The following is a 22,996-nucleotide window of genomic DNA, read 5'->3' as shown; positions in this document are numbered from 1 at the left end:
ATCTTAGTGATCCTGACAAGAATTGAAAGTGAAACATTCTGGCTAATGAATGATTTATTACAAAGATAGTTTATGAAGAAAACATTCAATTGCCTATTTGCCAGGTTGTAAAAAGGTGAAATACCATTGATAATAGTTATTTATGAATTCATATAAATCCCTCAACCCCTTATTTTATTTCTAAAATTATCATACTCTCTCCTCAGGTATTTTCTCTAAAGCTAATTATCTCATTATCCTTTTGATCTTCTAGGTTTTTGTGTATTCAGGGACCATCTCCACACACACACACCACATCTTCTTTATCCATTCATCTGTTGATGGACATCCAGGTTATATACATACATACACACACATATATAAAATGGGATACTATGCAGCCATCAAAAGAAATGAAACCTTGCCATTTTTGACAACATGGATGGAACTAGAGGATATTATGCTTAGTGAAATAAGTCAATTGGATAAAGACAACTATCATATGATCTCCCTGATATGAGGAAGTGGATATGCAACATGGGAGTTTTGAGGTAGGAAAAGAATAAATGAAACAGGATGGGTTTGGGAGGGAGACAAACCATAAGGGACTCCTAATGTCACAAAACAAACAGGGTGGCTGGAGGGAAGCGGGTAGGGAGAAGGTGGTGTGGTTGTGGACATTGGGGAGGGTATGTTCTATGGTGAGTGCTATGAAGTGTGTAAACCTGTCGATTCACAGACCTGTACCCCTGGGACTAATAATACATTATATGTTTATTTTTTTTAAAAAAGTATGATGATTTGGATATTAAGAGTGTATTCAAAATATGTAGACTAGATTTATTCCTTATCTAGTCTGAAATACAGTAACTGAGGCTGTTTAACACAAACTGGTTATAACCCTAAATTCTTCATGAAATAACTTTGTGGCCCAATAAAATGACTATACATTTGGACAGAAAAAAAACTAATAACTCTCCTATAATCATGTAATGAGAGAGTGACAAAAGTGATAACATTGTAGATGTGTAGCTGTCATGAGGAAACATATATTTATGACTTTTTTTTCTATATCAATAACATAGGCTTTGGGCCCAAATAATTTGTGTTCAAATCCTGACTCATTAAGTCAATACCTCTGTGAACCTGGACAAATAATTAAACCCTTCAAATTTTTTTTGCTATGTAAAGTGGAAATATTAGACCTTACCCAACAACTTTTTGTGAGGATTAAAAAGATCATCAACTTGAAATATTCACACGAAATTTTGCACATATCAAAGACTTATCATAATGAAATGTGTTATTTATTTATTTATTTATTTATTTATTTTTGTTTTCCAGTTGCTGCATGATCCTTACATCTCAGAATTTTTAGAACTCCACCCTTGGCACCTATCTTTTCAGAATGGTCATCCTAAATTGAAAAGATTCATTTTTAAAATTTGAATAATTATTTCTAAATCTCCAGCAATGGAATCTCATTCAAGCTCTATAATCATGTTTCAAATGCCTGTAATATATCATTACCTAGATACTGACACCTGGAATATTACCTATAAACAGCTGAATTCAGAAATTCCAAATGTATCCTCATAATCTATTTTTAATAAACATTTTATTTATTTATTTATTTATTTTACAGAGATTGAGAGAGAGAGAGAGGCAAGCAGAGGGAGAAGGAGAAACAGAGGGAGAGGGCTCATCTGGAAGCCCAATGTACAGCTTAATCCCAGGACCCTGGGATCCTGACCTGAGCCAAATGCAGACATTTAACTGAGCCACCTAAGCACCCCAGTATCCTCACAATCTTCCCCTGGAAATCAGCTCTCACTCCTGAAGTCTTTCTATTCATTACTATGCGGCTATCTAGGAAGAATAAAGGGACAGTAGGCTCTGATTTCTTTTCAACAGATTTCTCTTTGTAGCTTTCCAGATTGACTCAGTGCCATGTACTATAGACTGGAATACATTCCCTCGCCCTACCCAAATCATAAATTGAAGCCTTAATCCCTTATGTAACAAAATCAGAGATGAGGCTTTTTGCAGGCAATTGGGGTTAGATGAGGTCTTGATGGTGGGACCTTCATAATGAGATTAGTGACTTTCTAAGAAGAACAAAGAGATGCACTCTCTGTCATGTAAGTACACACAGCCAGAAGGCAACAACCCAGGAAAAGGACTACCAGGAAGCTAATTGGCAGCTTGATCATGGACTTGCTCATCTCCAAATATCTGTTTAAGCCACACCATCTATGGTGTTTTGTTATAGCAGCCTAAACATATTAAAGTACCATGTTTTGTTTTGTTTTGTTTTTCCTTAGCAATGCATTTAAGGCAGATTAATTCGGGTCTCTGAGTCTCCGGTTAGAGTAACAGTACACCCTCCTCACTGGTCTCTCTTGTTATTTGAATTTTCCTTTTACAGCTTATCAAAATGTCACTAAAGGGGTCCTTCCAGACAGAAATTTGATCATAGGATTCATCTGATAAAAAAAAAAAAATCTGCTGGCTTCCCCTTATCCATAGTGAAAACAATAGACTACTCTGAGTGACCATGGAATGGTTAAACACATAAATAACAGTTTTGGGTGTGCCTAGGGGATGATTAAAACAATATGGTTATCATATTAGCTATCCATACTTAATTTAGTTGCTTAAAGCAATGTGGCAGATGCCACTGGTGCTCCAACACAATTTTCTTCTACGGCAGGTGTGCTCAATCCCCTGCTGCTATGAATTTTGGCTGATCATTCAGTTGTCCCTTTGGTGGTGGACATTCCCTGGCCAAATGGGGACCACCCTCCCCAGTCTTATCCCCCTCAGAGAAAGGTTTCTACCAATGATCCACTTACACTAGGGCAAGAAATGACCACCACTTTCTTCTATGTAGATTACCTCTGTGGTGCTATTTGTGCTTCAAGGCTTCCTCTTTAAATCAGAGTGAAGTTAGTTGACACCTGATACTCCTATTCACCTTTATTCACTAACTCTATGGTCCCTCCTCTAATCCACTTTACTTAAAATAGCATTTTCCTAATAATCACTTGATCAGGAATCCATAGCTCAGGCTTTGCTCCCTGGAGGCACCATCAGAGAAATGATACTATTTTTATTGTTCACAAGTTTATGGATCAGTTGGAGAGAACTCAGCAAGGGTTCTGGCTGGCTCAGAATTATATCTGTGATTACCTGTGGTCTAGGAAGGTGGCTCCACTGATGGTTTGAGGTTGGCTGGCTGTCAGCTGCTCCCAGTTTTAGTAGATCACAAAGAAACAAGAGAATGCAGAGTGCAAAGGACTTCTTGGTGTCTTAGAACTACCACCTCTGACACATTCAATTGAAGAAAGCAAATGACAAGCCAGCCTATATTTTATTTCTTAACATAAAGAAAATGAGCTTTGGTGTTTGAAAGTTGTATGTCTTCACTCAGTTTATAGTACAGCTTTTTATCAAGAATGTCTTCAAAAGAAGTGAAAACATGATGGGTGGAGAGGGAATCTTTTCAGAGAAGAAACCCAGAGCTAGATAATTGTTTACAAGCTTATTGCTTTTATTACACTGGGTAACTTTCCCTTAGAGTATAGATGAGTCCTATTAATTATTATGTTGAATTTATTCGTTCATTACTCAAGTATTCATTAAAGTCCCATATGTGCTACTCATTGTACTAAGTCCTGCAAATTTCAATTTCAATTTTCCCTTTGCATGGATTTCTTCCTTTGTCTTTTGAATTCATGCCTAGTTTGATTACCTGTTTTAGAAAGAGGTCACATTCATTTTACTGTCAAACTTTTCAAAGTTATATTACAAATCTCACTCCCATCAGTCCAGGCTCCATTATACGTATATTTTAAAGCAGGCCCTTTTGAGTTCAACAATCATATTAACTGACAAGGTAGAGGCAGGAGTAATTAGAGCATGAATATATATTGCAGGGTCACCTTACATCTAGAGTTTAAATTGTAATCCAAAACACTAACTCAGCCACATTTTGAGAGGAAGCCTTCGGCTAATTTCTTTATCTTTGGAACAATTTACCCCTTAGCTTGTTAGTAGCAGTTGTTAATATTGAAATGTATGAACAGTAAAAGCCCATCTAGACAGATCTGTGCCTTTTCTTTGAATGTGAAAACTCTCTCTCTGACCTGCATAACAGTTTATTGAAAGCTGTCTTTGATGTATGCTCACTGGTGCTCTGAATAAAGGGAAGGAAGGATCATACACTTATTTGGCATACCTAAAATACAATTTGGAAAGACTGGATGGTAAACAAGACAAGTCAAATTAGTTTTTATTATTTCTGTAGATTCTCCTTCTAATGAGAAAAATCTTTCATCTTTTCATCTTTCATTGGAGTCTCATGTTAGGTATAGAAATTAGTTAAAAATAAAATATTTTAAAAAAATAACATCAGTAAGAACACATATTCTATGTCCAAGATTAAGCTAGTTGTATCGTTTAGATTGTTTTATGCTTCACAACAAATAAAAGATCGCTCAAACTCATTTAAATGACTGCAACATTGATGACTCTGACCCAAGTCCCAAATTCTTACGTTTATTATTATTTAGTTAAAGGGTATGTCAAAGAAGAGAATCGTGGAGTGCTAAGAACTTGACTAAGCAATACTTTGCAAAGTTCCTCCCTCTAGCAAATTACAAAAGATTCAGTCCATATTTACAACAAGTATAAATGGAAATATCACTTATAGAAGCCTGAATTGGCCATTTAAGGTGTCAGAATTACTCAGACATAGCATCGACTGTTGTGATAGAAAAAGTCATTTTCTTTGTGAGCACAGATTATTTGCTTTAATTTGTGTTTATGATTAAGTTAAAAAATAGGCCTTAGAGTTAGACAAAGTTAGGTTTTGTTTTTGGATGAATCACTTACTAGCTGGGCACTTTGTAAGTGATTTAATCTCCCTAATATTTTATTCCTTCCCCTGAATATTTGGATGCTAATGTTATTTTGAGAGAGTATTGTGAGGCATACAACAATCTATACAATACATTTAGCTTAATCTCAGGCATAGAATATGTGTTCTTATTGCTGTTATTTTTTAAAAAGATTTTATTTTTAAGTAATCTCTATTCCCAACTTGAGACTCCAATTTACAATCCTGAGAGTCACAAGTTCCACTGACTGAACCAGCCAGGCACCCTTTATGGCTGTCATTATTGTGGTTATTATTTTATTATATATATTATTGAGAAAGTGGCTCAAATAATATCTTAACATGAAATATTATTATTACATGCAATCCTTACATAAAAAAGAAACAACTATACAAAATGTTTAATAACCTCCCATATGTTTAAAGAAATCAAGGATAGTACTGGAAAGGAAAGATAGATTTCTCTCTAGCAAGTAGTTACTGACCTCAAAAATCTTGACCCTTAGGCAACAATAATTCATTAAAATCAAAGTGGTTTTGATTTTCCAACCTGAAATGAATTTTGCCCAATTAAGGTAATTATTACAAATGTTTTTAAACCATATCCTAGCAACTTTGGTTAATTCAAGTGACTAATTCCTATATATAACTAAAATATAGAGAGAATACAGGTCAGTGTATGTTGATGACTAAAATGAGACATATTTTTGATCCTTCTAACCCAGCATGAGGAAAATAAACACGGGATTCACACTCATACATCTCTTTTTGTGAACTGCATTAAGTCAATTGCTTGTTTCTTTTGTTCTCCATTTGAAAGTATATAGAAGCAAAAGTAAGAAGAAAGTGAAGTAGTGGGAAATGAGTTATATACAATCACCTTATTTATTAATGCCTCATTTTTTCCACTTATTTTCTGTTTTGTTCTAGAATGATCAATTAGAAGATGCATTGTCAGATTTTCAAAAGAAAATATTCTTTTGATATTCTGGAAGTTATCAGGGTTTATGGATGTTTAAAAATAAAGCTCAAAAATATGTTTTATTATAAATATATTTTTATGTGGGAAAATAATTTTAATCAATTAATAATAAATTATGCTTTGCATCACTTTAAACTTAATACCTCTTCACTATGTAAATAAGCATGACAGCATTATTAAAAAGTCATCATTATTATGATTTGCCAAGAAAACATATTAATTAGAATATTAACTTCTGGGAGTACAGAAGGAAAACAATTACCATGGTTTTATTGCCTGTATATATTTTTGTGAAATTTTCTAGTGTAAAACACATATCATAAGGAAAACTAAATTTGTTAACAAAGATAGAACTACTCCCAGGGGAATGTAATATATGAAAAGCAACTTTTCAGCTTATCAAGGTACATTCTATTGATCTTACAAGTTCTTACACATTTCATAATCCATTAACCTGTCCAATCAGTCTGAATCCATGAGTGTTTTTCTCTTCTTCCACTGCATTGAACATATACAAGAGTTATATATTCTTACAATAACTTGTGTGTTTTTTTCTTCTTGAGATTTGAATTGTATGACCTGATATAAAACTTAGTGTTTTAAAATTCCAAAATAATTAGCAGGTGTCATTTTGAACTTTTTTTTTTTGGTACCTTTGCAGACACAGTAACTTATTGGTTTTTATTAAGGAAACTCCTTTCCTTTTATATATCATCTTCAAATGTCTTGACAACTTTCATCATCAAGACAAAGTAGATTTTTTGAATGGCATTCAGATGATCCACCTGCCAATAGAAGAACCTGTTAAGAAAAACATGTTCTAAAGCTAGGAAATGAAGCAAAAAGATATCTATATCCTTTCAGTGTCTATCAACAGGCCCACCCAAGGATTATCTGGTTTTCTAGAAGAATGCATCTTTGTTCTGACTTTACCTGTTAATTGTCCTTATACACTGGGAAGTTACGTGCTTCCCGTTAGAGATCTGTCCAATAAGAAAGATATCACCCAAGATTATGGTTTTAATGTCCTTTAGGATATGAACCAGTTTGATGGCTAACTTGGTAATCTTATTCTAATATTCTACTGAAATGTCTTTTCTAATAGAAAATGCAAACACTTATTCCTTATCCTTGAAATGAGTCTTTCCATTTTACCTACCCCTCATTAGTTAATGAGTTAAATACAATCCTATATTGATGTTTGACACATATGCATTCTATATTTACTTGAAGATCATGTTTTTAAATTTTAAAATTATATTTTGACAAAATAAAGTTTAAAAGAAGGGTGACTGCACAAATTGACAATAATTTTAAGGGATTAAAATTTAATAAATCAGTAGTTTTAAAAGTATTTCATTTATTTGAGAGGGAGAGAGAGATAAAGAAAGAGGACAAGAAGGGGCTGGGCCAGAGGGAGAGGGGAAAGCAGACTCCCTGAACAGAGAGCCTGAAGCAGGGCTCTGTCACGGCCAGTACGACGACACCAGCAGGGTCGAGAGGGTAAGAGAATGAAGAAAGAATAAGACTTGTAAAGAAATGAGGACAGGAGGAACACAGCGGATGATGTCCAAGCAGTGTCAATTTTATTCAAGGCTGTGAGGCATTATATAGTTAACAGAAACAATTATAAGGAAGTATCCATTCTCAGTTGATTGCTCATACACAGGTAACATTCACATAAAGCCCCTTAAGCTTTTTTTTTTAATTAAATTTATTTATTTTCAGCATAACAGTATTCATTATTTTTTCACCACACCCAGTGCTCCATGCAATCGCCCCTTAAGCTTTTATGAAACCCATTTCCCAAGCGCTGGTAGTGGATCTTGTGACGCCAATAACTTTTGTCTACTTAGCTAATCTTTAACTAGCATTTCATGAGTTTACAATGGTGCAATTTGTAATCCGTGCAAGTACAGGGTAATCTTGTAACAGTTAAATGTACAACCCAGTTTTGCCTCTTAATACATGCAGGCAATAATGTCACAGAGTCTTAGGATCCATAGGCCAGGCCCTTTCTCAAGCGCAGCTCAGCTGATATTCAGGAGGTACGAGTCAGCTCAGGCTTTTTCTCAAGCGCAGCTCAACTGATATTCAGGAGGCACAAGTCAGGGCCTGGCCTGATCCCTCGCCTCTAGCTGGGTCCGTGGCGGCCTACAGGGCTCCATCCCAGGACCCTGAGATCATGATCTGAACTGAAGGCAGGTTCTTAACTGACTGAACTGATGAGGGAGCAGGAGGCTGGCTGAGGACAGAGCAAAAGCTGGCGCCTTGCACCCCCTCTTCACCCGCTCCCCTCCATATGTGTAGCATTCCTCAGGCACCCCTGACTGCCATAAAACGATAAATAGTTAACTCGCCAGGATCGCAATCCTGCAGAACAGGAATCTCCCTTGCTCTACAAAATGTCCTAGAGACCTAAACAGGGAGGTTACCTTATCAATAGCACAAATTTCCAGAGGCAAATAACTCTCAGTTCCTGAAGCCCGAATGTCCCCCTCCCACCATAAACTGGAGGAGACTGGGGTAGAAGGGAATGTAAATGATAGCCAGATCATAATGCCCCACCAAGAATCTCCCAACTATCTTGATGTTAATGCCTAACCTAAAGATGACATTGATCAAGCCATAAGGGCAAAGACTCCCCCCCGGCACCTTGTAGGCCCTCCCTAGCATGTGAGAACTCTGTTGAAATCTCCCATTCCTTCACCACCTCCCCGCAACCGTGGGGTATATAACATGCCCACCTTCACAACCCGGGGCAGCATCTCTTCCTGCCCACGGGTCCTGTCCCCGTGCTTTAATAAACCACCATTTTGCACCAACGACGTCTTAAGAATTCTTTCTTTAGTCGTCGGCTCCGAACCTCCTCACCCCACCGAACTTGACTTAGGTTCTGGGACTTCATCAGAACCACCACCCACCCACACACCCCTAAAATCAGTACTTTTATTAAAAAATCTATTATTGGGATGCCTGGGTGGGTTAAAGTGTCTTCGGCTCAGGTCATGATCCCAGGGTCCTGGGATCTAGCCCCACATCAGGCTCTCTGCTCAGCAGCGCGCCTGCTTCCCCCTCTCTTTCTCTGCCTGCCTCTCTGCCTACTCGTGATCTCTGTCAAATAGATGAATAAAATCTTTAAAAAAGAAACCTATTATTAGAATTAATAATTTTTAAAAGATTACTTCATGCCTTTAAAATTTAAAATACTGTGTAAAAGAAAAAAAAAAATCTCGCTGTTCTAGTTGCTTTTATTCCAGTTTAGGCTGTCTTTAAGATCTGCTGAAGTATCATTGTGGTTACTATTATTCACAGTGCAACTACTTCCTAATGTTACTAGCTATCTCTTTCTTATCATTGTGTGTGCCTGTTTATAAAATATGCATTTTACTGTGTTCCTACAGTTCAGAACAAATGAGACCTGAGAAAGAGAAGGTAGTGAAGGCATCTGATTACTTCTGGGAAGCAGAGTGGCAGTCTGAAGGTGAATGTTAAGTGCTGCTGGCTACCGCTCTTTGGCACAGTATTTCTTGTCCTGTCAGGGAAGTTCAACAAGGTAGAAAAGTTATGGTCTACCTCAAGGATCCCATTGTAAAGGATGTTTACTTGTAAGGCCATTTCACTGTACTGAGTGCACTGAAGAGCCATCCTTTGACCTCCTGACAAGTGAAGGAGGGACAGAATGAAATGCTGCATTCAGAGGGCACAGAGCTCTGTCCAGCCATGGCCCAACTCCCCTTTAATTATTCAAAGACATCCCACTGTGAAAGTCTTTAGATTTGTTGAATCGAAAACAAACAAAACAAAAAAAAACACACCCACAGTAATTTAGAGAATAAAAGAAAATGGGCGATGACCCAAGTCCTTAAGATTTCATTGAAAATAAGGAGGGGGCTTATTTATGAGCTTACAAATTGTATATTTGGAAATATTTTTGATATTGCAGTCTAGAACTTCTACTAGTGAGTGAGGCCATTAATAGTTATTAAAGAGGACCTTTGATATATGCTTTTCTCAAAAATAAATTTTTAACTATCTCAAAAATATATTCATTCTAAACTAAATTATATGTAATTGATTCTAAGAATCAATTATTATTCCATTATTGACTGTCCCTGAAATTAGGGTACATTTTTAAATTGATGAAGTCTTTGAACTTAAATGATGGTATACTGTCATTCTTGGAGGTAATATAATGATATTTCAACTGGTCATGTCAGAGATTGTAGGAATTCTGGCTCGCTTTATAAAAGGTCTTATGCTTTGTTTCTTCTTTGTAAGGTGATACTATAATTTATCTTCCAAATCAGGACTATTACGGAAGTGAAAGGGAATGCTAATAATAATTGTGCTCAGGCAATATGTGTCCAAAAGCCCTTTTCCAATTAAACTGTAACTCTTTCCCCAGAAAAAATGGATACATGCATATAGGTGTGGATGATGGACAACTCTGTGATTCATCCCATGCCTCTGAGAATACACATATACATACAAGCAGAGCCCATCCGGTCCTCTGATTAAGAAGTATAACTAATGATGACTATCTTAAGAAATCTCTCTATTGTTTTTTGTGAGGAAAGATGTTAATAAAATATCCATTTTGGATGTCAAAAGACATGTATAATAAATTCTTGAAAATATTTTTGAATGATATAAAGGTACTATTGGCCTATATTAAAAGTTTATGTTTCCCTAAAAATCTGTATATTGAAACCTAAACCCTTCTGTGATATAAAGGAAGTGGGGCCTTTGGAAATTGATTAGGTCATGAGCCCTCATGACTGGGATTAGTGCCTTTATGAAAGGCCCCAGATTGTTCCCTTGCCCCTTTCACCATATGAGGGCACAAAGAGAAGTATGGCAGCCCAAAAAGCCTAAGATAATTGTCTATAAACTTATTTATATTACTCAGTGGCAAGAAAAGCTCCTTGTATTTAACATTTATTATTTATTCATTTTCTCATTCTTTTATTCATTCATTTATTTATTCATTTGTTTTACAAAGAATTTAGCAGACACTAGGTAAACATTTATTAAAATAATAAATTAATTTTGGTTTATAAGCCATCTTTTTTTTTAAATTGAGAATAGAACACAGATCCAAAGGAATGTCAGCTTTATCTTAATTATATAATGACTCTCCAGGGTCAAGGTGAAAGAGTTGGAAGCTAAACTTGCAAAGAAGCAGTCAAGCATATCAAATGATGTTTATTGACTTATAAATATAATGAATACTATATAGAGCTATTGATATTTCCCCCTTACCAAAATATGTAGACCATTAATTTTTAGGGAAGAGCCTGTTGTCAGTAAAAGTTATGTTAAAATTTTTATTCTGAAGACAATCAGGATATTATAGAAAAGTAGAGTTACATATATAAACATTTGAGAAGCTGAGTTCAATAAGTGCTAAATTGTATTTTTTCCCAGTCCAGAAGGAGAAGGTATTAAATACATTTTTAACATATATGCTACAATTAAATGTCATACCTTTTCTTAAAAATGGGAATAATAGTGATATTGGATTTCACTGACATATTTTTAAGACTTTTTTCCTAGTGAATTAAAACTAACCTATCTGAGTATTTGATTCAGATGTCACTCCTATAAATTTGAGTAGGGTTTTAGTAAACACTGAAAATATAACATTATTCAGTGTTCTGAAATCTTATTTAAAAAAAGAAATTGAACACATTTCAGAAGATTGCATTCTGGCTAATTCTCTACAACTTGTAGAGTTTCTATCTAATATAAAAGCAATGGTAAAAATAATCATGAATTACTATTTTGTGTATTTCAAAGTTTTGATGAATACTTTAGGTTTGCTTTCAAAATTCTCTGACTCACTGGGTGAGTTTTATCAAGCTGTTTTTTTGTGTTATCAAATGGTATTGTTCAGAATACATATAATAGCTTCCTATTAGAGGTGAACTATTGTGGAAAAAAGCCCTGAATTGAAAATCTGTAGCTCAATGTTCAAATCATAGCCCTTCATATTGTTTGGTCATGGTACTAACCATTGAGTTGGTCAGTATCGTAATCTAAAAAGGGTCATGATGCTAAAATCTCTTCAGAGGAAAATTGCAAGTCTAAGTATCAATCATGTGTTCCCATGCACCCATGGAGGGTGTAGAAAACTGTAATTTAACCTTCTTTATGCTTCTGACATTGAAGCATGTAAATGATTTAACTGCTGTTTATCAATTTCTAAATAATGCAGAAAGTACAGGAAAGAAGGACACCTTCAGTATTCACTACCATGGGAGTAACTGTGATAAAGAAAGCCCCCCCCCTAAAATTTAAAATTAACAATTTTTTAAGAATCCTCTTATAAGAAAGGTGAAGCACCTGGGGGGGGGGGAGATTGTGAGAGACATCATTAATAATGATTAATGGGGAGAAGGATCCTATAGAGCAGTGGTTCCTTTGTATGTGTTCTATTGTATATCAACTGATTCCAGAAAGGAAGAAAATTTCAAATAGATAAAGACTTTGCAAATAGGTTATATGTAAACAGACAGGAGCTTCAGAAAAACTAAAACAAATAATAAAAAAAGAAGTAGCATGACGAGAATTTCAATATTCTTGCTATAAATTGACCACCAGTTTTCCTCTATATCCTCTGGCCCCTGATATGAATTGGGTAATGCCATAAATTATGTGGTTCAGAATGTCCATAAACTAAACACACACATGCACACACACACACACACACACATACATACACACATATATACATATATATATATATATATATATAGAGAGAGAGAGAGAGAGAGAGAGAGAGAGAGCTATTGATATTGTACACACACACACGTGTGTGTGTGTGTGTGTGTGTGTGTGTGTCTGTATTCAACAAAGTTATTTCTGGAGCTGAAATTCTAGAAGAATCTCTTCAGCTGATCCTGTCTCAGAAGCCTGGGGAGAAGGAATAACACAGTTAAAGACAGCCTGAGCAGAGTTCATTCAGGAAAAATAAATGCCCAATCTCAGACCCCTCTGCCCTCAAGAGGTCATCAATGTTACCTCTTGCCCTAAACTCAGTTCCTTTACCCATAAATGATAATGATAGTAACTACCTTGAAGGACTGTTGACAGTCTCAAAGATGATAATGTATGTGAAACTCTTGGTACCTTCGTTGGCAAATATTAGGATATTATCTATTGTTTTATTATGGGCTGAATCAGATTAAAAATAAAAAGGAATTGTTCTTATTTATATAATCCATCAATACTTTTTTGCCTTTATTTTTAGAATTTATCTCTCATATCTTTGTAGCATGATTTCACACCTGTCATTTGGACTGCCTTTCAGTAGCATTGTTAAGCAAAACACAATTTGAACATAAATTCATTGGCTCTTTGACAATACTTATCACCTTCCCCATACACCTGTCAGGAAAATCACAACTGTTATATAGCAATAATGAAAACAGTGAAAAAAAAAATACCAGTAATTATTAAATAAGGGTTATTTCTCAACATTTTTGCAAATTCTTATCATTTAATGTAGCTAAATGAAAAAGGAGAATGTTGACTATAATGTTGGAGGCATCCATTGTTTAAAATAATCTATTTTCTTAAAAATAACTCGAAACCTATGGCATACTACATTTGAACAGCAAAGTTATATAAATCTTCTCTCTATAGTACAACAAGTTCACATTGCTGAACCATAATTGGTTTTCTGGAATGGATGACAGATTTCTACTGATTCACATTCAGTTATTAGCTCTTAGATCTTAAGGCTGGTGAGTTGTAGTAGAAGATAGAAAGAAATTGAAGATTCTAAGAAAGGGTATAGACATAAGGAAAGAGACTAAGTAGACTCAGATAAGAAATTGGTTGCCTTCACCATCATAATCAAAGGATAAGAAGAAAGAACATCCTTTCATATACACATAAATTGCATCTATTAAATCATATAATGTACATATATCAATATGTGTATGCACACATATATAACATTTACAAGAGGGGATATAAAATATGTATGAACTTTCTTGAATCTAATTTAAGCATAAAATACTTTTTTCCCTAATATAAACTCTTATGAACATGTTTTTAAAAATCCGTTTTAGAAATGCTGCTTTGTGGGGCGCCTGGGTGGCTCAGTGGGTTAAGCCGCTGCCTTCGGCTCAGGTCATGATCTCAGAGTCCTGGGATCGAGTCCCACATCGGGCTCTCTGCTCAGTGGAGAGCCTGCTTCCCTCTCTCTCTCTCTGCCTGCCTCTCCATCTACTTGTGATTTCTCTCTGTCAAATAAATAAATAAATAAAAATCTTAAAAAAAAAAAAAACAAAAGAAATGCTGCTTTGTGTGAAAGAATGATAACCGAAGGCTGTAAATTTATTTGGACAAAATAAACAGTATCAATATCCTTGGAATTGAGGAACTTAAGATTCTTTATAGAATTATTAGATAAAGTTTATTGATTGCATTATTCCATAGCTAGTTGTCATTTTTTCTTAGACAACCTATTATTAAGTTACTTTGAGCTCTTTCTTTTAATTTTACTAGTTGTTTTCAATGCATCTATCTGCTACTGTGATTAATACAAATAGACTTGTAAATGCAAAATTTGTCTATTGCATTTTATTAATATATATTGTCTCTATCATTTTTATTGATTTATAATCTTAAATGTTACCTTGTCACTATTTTTGCCTCACATGACTTTTATTTTACATGCCTCTTGTTTTTTGTTTATGTTTTAAGATTTTATTTATGTATTTTTTTTAAAGATTTTTATTTATTTATTTATTTCACAGACAGAGATCAAAGTAGACAGAGAGGAAGGCAGAGAGAGAGGAGGAAGCAGGCTCCTCGCTGAGCAGAGAGCCCGACTTGAGGCTCCATCTCAGGATCGTGAGACCATGACCTGAGCTGAAGGCGGAGGCTTTAACCCACTGAGCCACCCAGGTGCCCCTTATTTATGTGTTTTAGAGAGAAAAAATGTGTATCTGTGTGAGGAGCGGGAGGGACATAGGTGGCTGGAGAGAGAAAAGCTCAAGCAGACTCCTCACTGAGCACAGAGCCTGATGTAGGACTATATCCCTCAACCCTGACATCATGACTGAAGCTGAAATCAAGAGTTCTATGCTTAACTGACTGAGTTATACAGGAGCAACTAAATATGTTTCTTATTTCTTTACTGATTGCTTTCCTTCCAACTTTTAAAAAATCTCTTTGTTGGGCGCCTGGGTGGCTCAGTGGGTTAAGCCGCTGCCTTCGGCTCAGGTCATGATCTCAGAGTCCTGGGATCGAGTCCCGCATCAGGCTCTCTGCTCAGCGGAGAGCCTGCTTCCCTCTCTCTCTCTCTGCCTGCCTCTCCATCTACTTGTGATTTCTCTCTGTCAAATAAATAAATAAAATCTTTAAAAAAAAAAAAAAAAAAAAAAAAAGTCATTAAAAAATCTCTTTGTTTTAAGAGTGTTTTTTTCTGAATATAATATACCTATGTGTTGTGTCTTAATCCAGTATGATAGTCTTTGTCTTCTGATATATCTATTGCTTCCTTCCTTCCTTCCTTCCCTCTATTTCCACTCTTTCTCATATTTTTATTTGAAATTTTAGTTTCATTTTATTCTGCAAGACCTAATTTACATAATTTCCCCAATTTTTCAATTTTCCAATGTTTATTCCAATGTGAAATCACATGAAATGCATTAGATTCACCATAAAATACAAAGCAGTGAAAAACAATTCCATAATTTAATATATGCTAAATATACTGTTTGCTAGTTTTAGAGATTTTTTTATGGGGATTACCTATTAAAACAAAATTTCATTAAAACAACAACAACAACATTTCAAAGTGAAGTTGATTTCTAGAGTCGCTTTCTGAAGAGAATCACGAGTAAGGCAGTCTAATAATTTTATGGGCCTAATTTAATAGACTGTGAGTGAGTACATACCATGTTCATAGAGTTTTTATTTTTTTCAAAAGACTTGCATGATGAAGGCAAGTCATGACTTTTACCACTACTATACTAACATAAATTTCTAAGTGTTCAAAATGGAGTTAAGAGAATTGGGACCAACAAGTTGTTAGTTATCTATCTCATTAGCTTAGTGAATTTGAAATTTAACATACACTATACAAGGAGCTTAGAAATGGATAAACTCCGTGTGGAGTCCCTTATTAAATCACACTTGAACATCTCTTAAAGAAAATTGTCTAACATATCAAGAAATTTGACTTTATAATAAGAACAAATTGTACATATGAGTTAGAAAATTGGTTATTTGTATAGTAATACATTTATATCATATTTATATTACAAATGTTATTTGTATTTATGTTATAAATTATATTATATTTATATGAATTTTCCCATAAGCTATTAATAGAGATAATATCTTAAAAGCCTAACATCAATATGATGGTTATCTTTGATTTTGATTTCATTTTTTCTTGAGGGAGATGTATTTTCGATTGCTTCTGGGAACCTATAATTAACTGGCCAACTTTAGAATCTTTAATGATACCTGTTGTATCTAAATGGTTGCATATATTTTGCAATACAAAAAAAGTCAGTTTGCTTTCTCATTCCATTAATTATCTGAAGCTGACAGGTTTCAGATCACTGTAAACAATGCCATGTTGATGAACTGTGAAAGGTGTCCCAATCTATTTTTTAGTAACTCTAGCATTCTCAGGATTGCTAGATTTTTGTTTAAGATTTTATTTATTTGATAGAGAGAAAGAGATCACAAGTAGATAGGGAGGCAGGCAGAGAGAATGGGCAAACAGGCCCCCTGCCGAGCAGAGAGCCGGATGTGGGGCTAAATCCCAGGATCCCGGGATCATGACCTGAGCCAAAGGCAGAGGCTTAACCCACTGAGCCACCCAGGTGCCCCTTTTGTCTTTTTAAGACAGATTTTAAGATCAGTGTTTACACACTCCATTACCATACAGACATACTGGTCTCTGATTTTATCACCCTAAATTCAGGTGATGTTATCACTGCATTGTTGCAGTTTATTCAAATAAGGTGCAGCATGTCCATAACTCTTGCTTGTTTGCTCATCTGCTTCTTGTAGGTACACATATTTTATGGGATGTATCTGTTTCTTTTCACTCAATACCTGAAACAATTTACTGGAATCATTATGTCCTACTGGCTTTAATATTGAATTAGTTTTCTAAAAAAAAAATATGGAATTATTTTTCTTTTAACTGAAATGTATTTATTTATTGAAGAGAATACAGAAACCATCATAAATAAAGCTTATCAACCTGTTAATTCAGTTCTTTCATTTTTAGTTTAGGTATTGATGTAGTTGATTTTCTTCAAATTATTTCTTATTTTATATTGAAGTTTCCTTTATTCTATCTGTCCTTTCTCAGTTCCTAAAGATTCCATTTTCAACTTGTGTTAATTTTGAATTTTTTACTATATTTCTTTCCCACTTAATTAATGTTTGCCATTCTTCTTTCTTTAACGGTCAATTTTACTTTTTTTTGTTAAAAATTATCAGTTGTTCTCCTACTGAGAGGCAATGTATTACCTCATGCTCTAATTCTTTCTTATTCCCTTTCTCTAAAGGAAGACACATTACAATGCAGGTCTAACCCAATTTATGAAAGGGTTATATCTCAAGAAACCCAGTATAATTTGAAAAATATAATAAATCAAAACTGCATTTATTAAATCTAACCTACACACAGTTGAGCTCAGTCTACCTTAAGTATACTCAGGATATTTACATTAGCATACAATTGGGCAAAATAATCTAACACAAAGCCTATTTTATAATAATTATTTAAAATAAAGTACATAATAAAGTGTGCCTTGTGAAATTTATTGAATACTATACTGAAAGTAAAAATCAGAATGATTGTTTGAGTACAGAATAGTTGCCAGCATATTGGTTGATGACCCTTGTGGTCACATGGCTGATTGGGGGCTGCAGGGTACTATGACTACCCAGTGTCACTTGTCAGTAACCTAGGAAAAGATCTAAAATCAAAATTCAAACTATTGTTTCTACTGAATGCATATCATTTTCACACCATTGAAAAATTAAAAAATCATAAGTCAAGCCATCATAAGCCAAGAAAAATGTGTATTTTGAAGCTCTTCTGTTTTGTCCCTTCACACAATGAGACCTACGGAAAAACTTGAATTTCTCTTCTTTTATATTACATGTTTATCTTAGATTTTGGCTGAGAAAATGTAGTTCTTCTTAGAACTATTCTTTCATGAGTCTAAGTTGTTACTCTATACCAGAAAGTATACCTTTATCCATTAAGAGATAAATTTGTATTTATTTACACATATTTATAATATATAACTTAAAAGTAAAATATAAATAAATGTAAACAAAATATATATTATATATTATATGTATTTATGCAGACACATGATATATGTGCTTCCATCTATCATTTACTTTTATCAAGTTTCATACACAGTACTATTCTATTATTCTATCTTCTTTTCATTTGAACATTATGAGGGCTCAATTTTGGTCATTTTTTTCTGTTTGATGTCGGTCTTTTTATTTTCAGATATTTTTCTTAGGTTTGATACTTGAGGAATACACTTGAATTCTTGCATGTATTCAAACACCTTTCTGCACATGAGATGCAAATAGCATCTTGAGTAAATTTAGAATTTCTGAGCTGAAATCCTTTCCTTTCTATAATTTATAAGTGGTTTTCTGTGTTTAATGTTGATAACGTGAAGATGTCAGTCAGATTTTTTTTTTTTTTCCTCTGCTGGTAACTTATCTTTACTTATGGAGAATTGAAAAGTTATGTCTTCACAATTAGAGATCATGTATTTTATCAAGGTAGGTTTTGTTTCTCATCAGTATAGCCTGGAACTCAGTGAGCTCTCTCAATATGAAGATGCAGTTCTTCATTCAGCTCAGAGAGTTTTCTTCAATCGCTTTGTTATTCCTGATCCTCCATCTGTCCCTTTTCCTCCCTCTGAGATGCCTATTCTTTCCCTGCTAATTTTCCTGAACCTGTAACAGCACTAATTTGAGTCTCAATTTCTTCTCATTTAATTCAATTTCTGAATGTGTCTTCCTAAATGTTTAAAACAAATCAGGTGTCCATCTGTCTCTTCCAGCAGTTCTTTTTCTCTCACCATGTGTTTCAAATTTCCATCTTATCTTTCTCTCTGCCTCCTGAGGCCTATCAGATAAGTTGCAATTTTACTCTGCCAATGAGTTGAAACTTAGATTTTAACGTTTGAATGTCTTCCACATCCAGAATCCCCAAGGTCTCACAGGCAAATGAGACTCCTTCTTTGGGGATCTGGGAGTTAAAAACAGATTGTCAACACTCTACTGAGATACAAGGAAAAGTTCTTTCTGTTCTCTGGTATTAGTTTACTTCCATCCTCCCCAGTAATGAAGAATTAGCTCATCCATGGAAAAAGAAAGAATCTGGATGGGTCAGGAGGTGTCAAGTCATGAATAAATTTCTTAGGAAGTGTGAGAATAAACCAACCTACACATAGTGAAGAGTTATGAAATATTTACAGAATTTTGTTCATGACATTAATACAGTCACTTTTTTTTTTTTTAAATATAAGTCACTCTCTCAGATATGGTGTAGAAGGATCAGAGGGGGTTAAGACTGGAAACAACAAAGATTTGGGAGGTTATTGCATTTGCTTAAGAAAGAGATCATAAGGGTGCCTGGGTGTCTCAGTGGTTTAAAGCCTCTGTCTTCAGGCTCAGGTCATGATCACAGGGTCCTGGAATCAAGACCCACATCGGGCTCTCTGTGCCACAGGAAGCCTGTTTCCTCCTCTCTCTCTGCCTACCTTTCCACCTACTTGTAATCTCTGTCTATCAAATAAACAAAAAATCTTAAAAAAAAGAAAGAAAGAAAGAAAGAAAGAAATCATAATATTGAAGATAGCTGGATTGGAAATACAGGTTTTGAATCATACATATGTTCATGTGGACCCATGAGAATGCAGAAAATTTCTGAAGGAAAATATACAGAGTGAAGTGGTAGAGATCCATGCTGGGAATAATGGTGGTAAACAAGCTTAAAGGATGGACAAAGGACATGATTATCATGAAGAAAATAATTTTTAAGAGTGGACAAAGGAAATTACTATCATGAAGAAAATAATTTTTAAGAATATATAGAAATATCTAATAATGTTGAAACTTGTTTATGATATTATTAATACTCAATTCCCTCTTCTGCTGATCACACAGAGGATTATACTCCTTGTTCCCAATGAGCCAAGCATAGTCAACAAACTTGTTTTGATCAATGAAATGTGAATAATAAAAACATATGATCCCCAAATCAAAGACCCCACCAAAAAGGAAAATTATAGACCAATAACCTTGATGAACCATGGCTGCAAAATTTCTCACCAAGATATTAGCCAATAGGATCCAACAGTACATTAAAACGATTATGCACCGTGGCCAAGAGAGATTTACTCCTGGGCTGTAACTATCATTCAACAACTGCAAATCAATCAGTGTGATACACTACATTAATAAAAGAAAGCACAATAACCGTATGATCCTCACAATAGATGCAGAAAAAAGTATTTGACAAAGTATAGCATCCTTTCTTGATTGAAACTCTATACTGTGTAGAAATTGAACATCCCTCAATATCATAAAAGCCATAGATGGAAAGCCCAATATCACCCTCAATGGGAAAAAACTGAGAGCATTTCCCCCTAATGTCAGGAGCAAGGGAAGAATGTCCACTATCACCACTGCTGTTTACATAATACTAGAAGTCCTAGCATCAGCCATCAGACAATTTTAGCAATAAAAGGCAACCAAATTGTCAATGAAGAAGTCAAACTCTCACTTTTTGCAGATGACATGATATTCTATATGGAAAACACAAAAAACTCTAGTACAAAATTGCTAGAACTCATACAGGAATTCAGCAAAGTGGCAGGATAAAAAATCAGTGCCAGAAATCAGTTGCACCTCTATACACTAAAAATGAAACAGAAAAAAGAGAATTTAAGGAGTCAATCCCATTTACGATCATACCCAACACCATAAAATACCTAGGAATAAATCTAACCAAAGCAGCAAATGATCTGTACTCAGAAAACTATAGAACACTTATGAAAGAAATTGAGGAAGACACAAAGAAATGGAAAAATGTTCCATGCTCATGGATTGGAAGAACAACTATTGTTAAAATGTCTATGCTACCTAGAGCAATCCACATATTTAATGCAATCCCTATCACAATACCATCAACTTTTTCACAGAGCTGGAACAAATATCCTAAAATTTCTATGGAACCAAAAAGACCCTGAATAATCAGAGGAATGTTGAAAAAGAAAACAAAGCTGGTGATATCATAATGCCAAACCTCAAGCTACAGTACAAAGCTGTAATCATCAAGACAGTATGGTACCGGCACAAAAACAAACACATTGATTGGTAGAACAGAATAGAGAACCCAGAAATTGACCCTCAACTCTACAGTCAACTAATCTTTGGCAAAATGGGAAATAATATCCAATGGAAAAAAGACAATCTCTTCAACAAACAATGTTGGGAAAATTGGACAGCCACATACAGAAGAATAAAAATGGACTTACACCATACACAAAAATAGACCCAAAGTCAATGAAAGACCTAAATGTGAGATAGGCATTCATTAAAATCCTAGAGGAGAACACAGGCAGCAACCTCTCTGCCTCAGCTGTGGCAACTTCTTGATAGACATGTCTCCAAAGGCAAGGGAAACAAAAACAAAATGAACTATTGGGACTTCATCAAGACAAAAAGTTTTTGCACAGCAAAAGAAACAGTTGACAACACCAAAAGACAACTGACAGAATGGAGAAGACATTTATAAATGTCTTATCAGATAAAGGGCTAGTATCCAAAATCTATAAAGAACTTATGAAATTCAATACCCAAAGAACAAATAATCCAATCAAGAAATGGGTAGAACACAGGAGCAGACTTTTTTCCAAAGACATACAAATGACCAATAGACACATGAAAAAATACTCAACATCACTCTGCATCAGGGAAATACAAATCAAAACCACAATAAGATACTATCTCACATCTGACAGAATGGCTAAAATGAACAAATCAGGAAATGACAGATGTTGGCAAGGTTGGAGAGAAAGAGGAATGCTTTTACACTGTTGTAAGGAATGCTAACTAGTGCAGCCATTCTGGAAAACAGTATGGAGTTCCCTCAAAAAATTGAAAATAGAGTTACACTATAACCCAGAAATTGCACTTCTAGGTATTTACCCCAAAGAAACTAATGTAGTGACCTGTTTATAGAAGCAATATCCACAATAGCCAAACTATGGAAAAAGCCCAGATGTCCATCAACAGAAGAATGGATAAAGATATGATTGATATATATATTCATTAATAAGATTTCATTTTTGATGGCTGAGAAGTAAATATATATATATAATTACTATATATAAAAATATCATTAATAAAATTTATTCATATAATCTTATATGAATAAGATTTATTTATATAAGATAATATTCATTAATAAGATTTCATTTTTGATGGATGAGTAATCATATATACATGATTTATATATATACATATATATATATAATATATGAATATTTGCAATGATGTGGTTGGAAATAGAGGGCATTATGCTAAGCTAAGTAAGTCAATCAGAGAAATTATCTTATGATCTCACTCATATGTGAAATTTAAAGAATAAAACAGGATCATAGGGGAAGAAAGGGAAAAAATAAAACAAGATGAAATGAGAAAGGGAGATAAACCATAAGAGACTCATAATCATAGGAAACACACTGAGGTTTGCTCGTGGGCAGGGGTGGGAAGATAGGGTAACTGGGTGATGGACATTAAGGAGGGCATGCGATGTAATGAGGACTGGGTATTACATAAGACTGATGAATCACTGATCTCTACCTCTGAAACAAACAATACCTTATATGTTAATTAATTGGATTTAAATTAAAAAAATAATAAAGATGTGTTACTTCCAAGTGAAAGCCAGTTATTTTCCATCTCACCTTGCTCTCCAACTTTGATATGCTACTTACAGCAGTATTTGTTGAGATAAAGCCTCAAAAGGTTGGGGTATTGTCAATTATTTATAGCCAAATGGATGTTATTTTTTTAATGGAATATGTAATACTATAGTGAAT

The sequence above is a fragment of the Mustela lutreola genome, chromosome 2, assembly GCF_030435805.1.
Source record: "Mustela lutreola isolate mMusLut2 chromosome 2, mMusLut2.pri, whole genome shotgun sequence".
Lineage (NCBI taxonomy): Eukaryota > Metazoa > Chordata > Mammalia > Carnivora > Mustelidae > Mustela > Mustela lutreola.
This window is presented reverse-complemented; position numbering follows the sequence as displayed.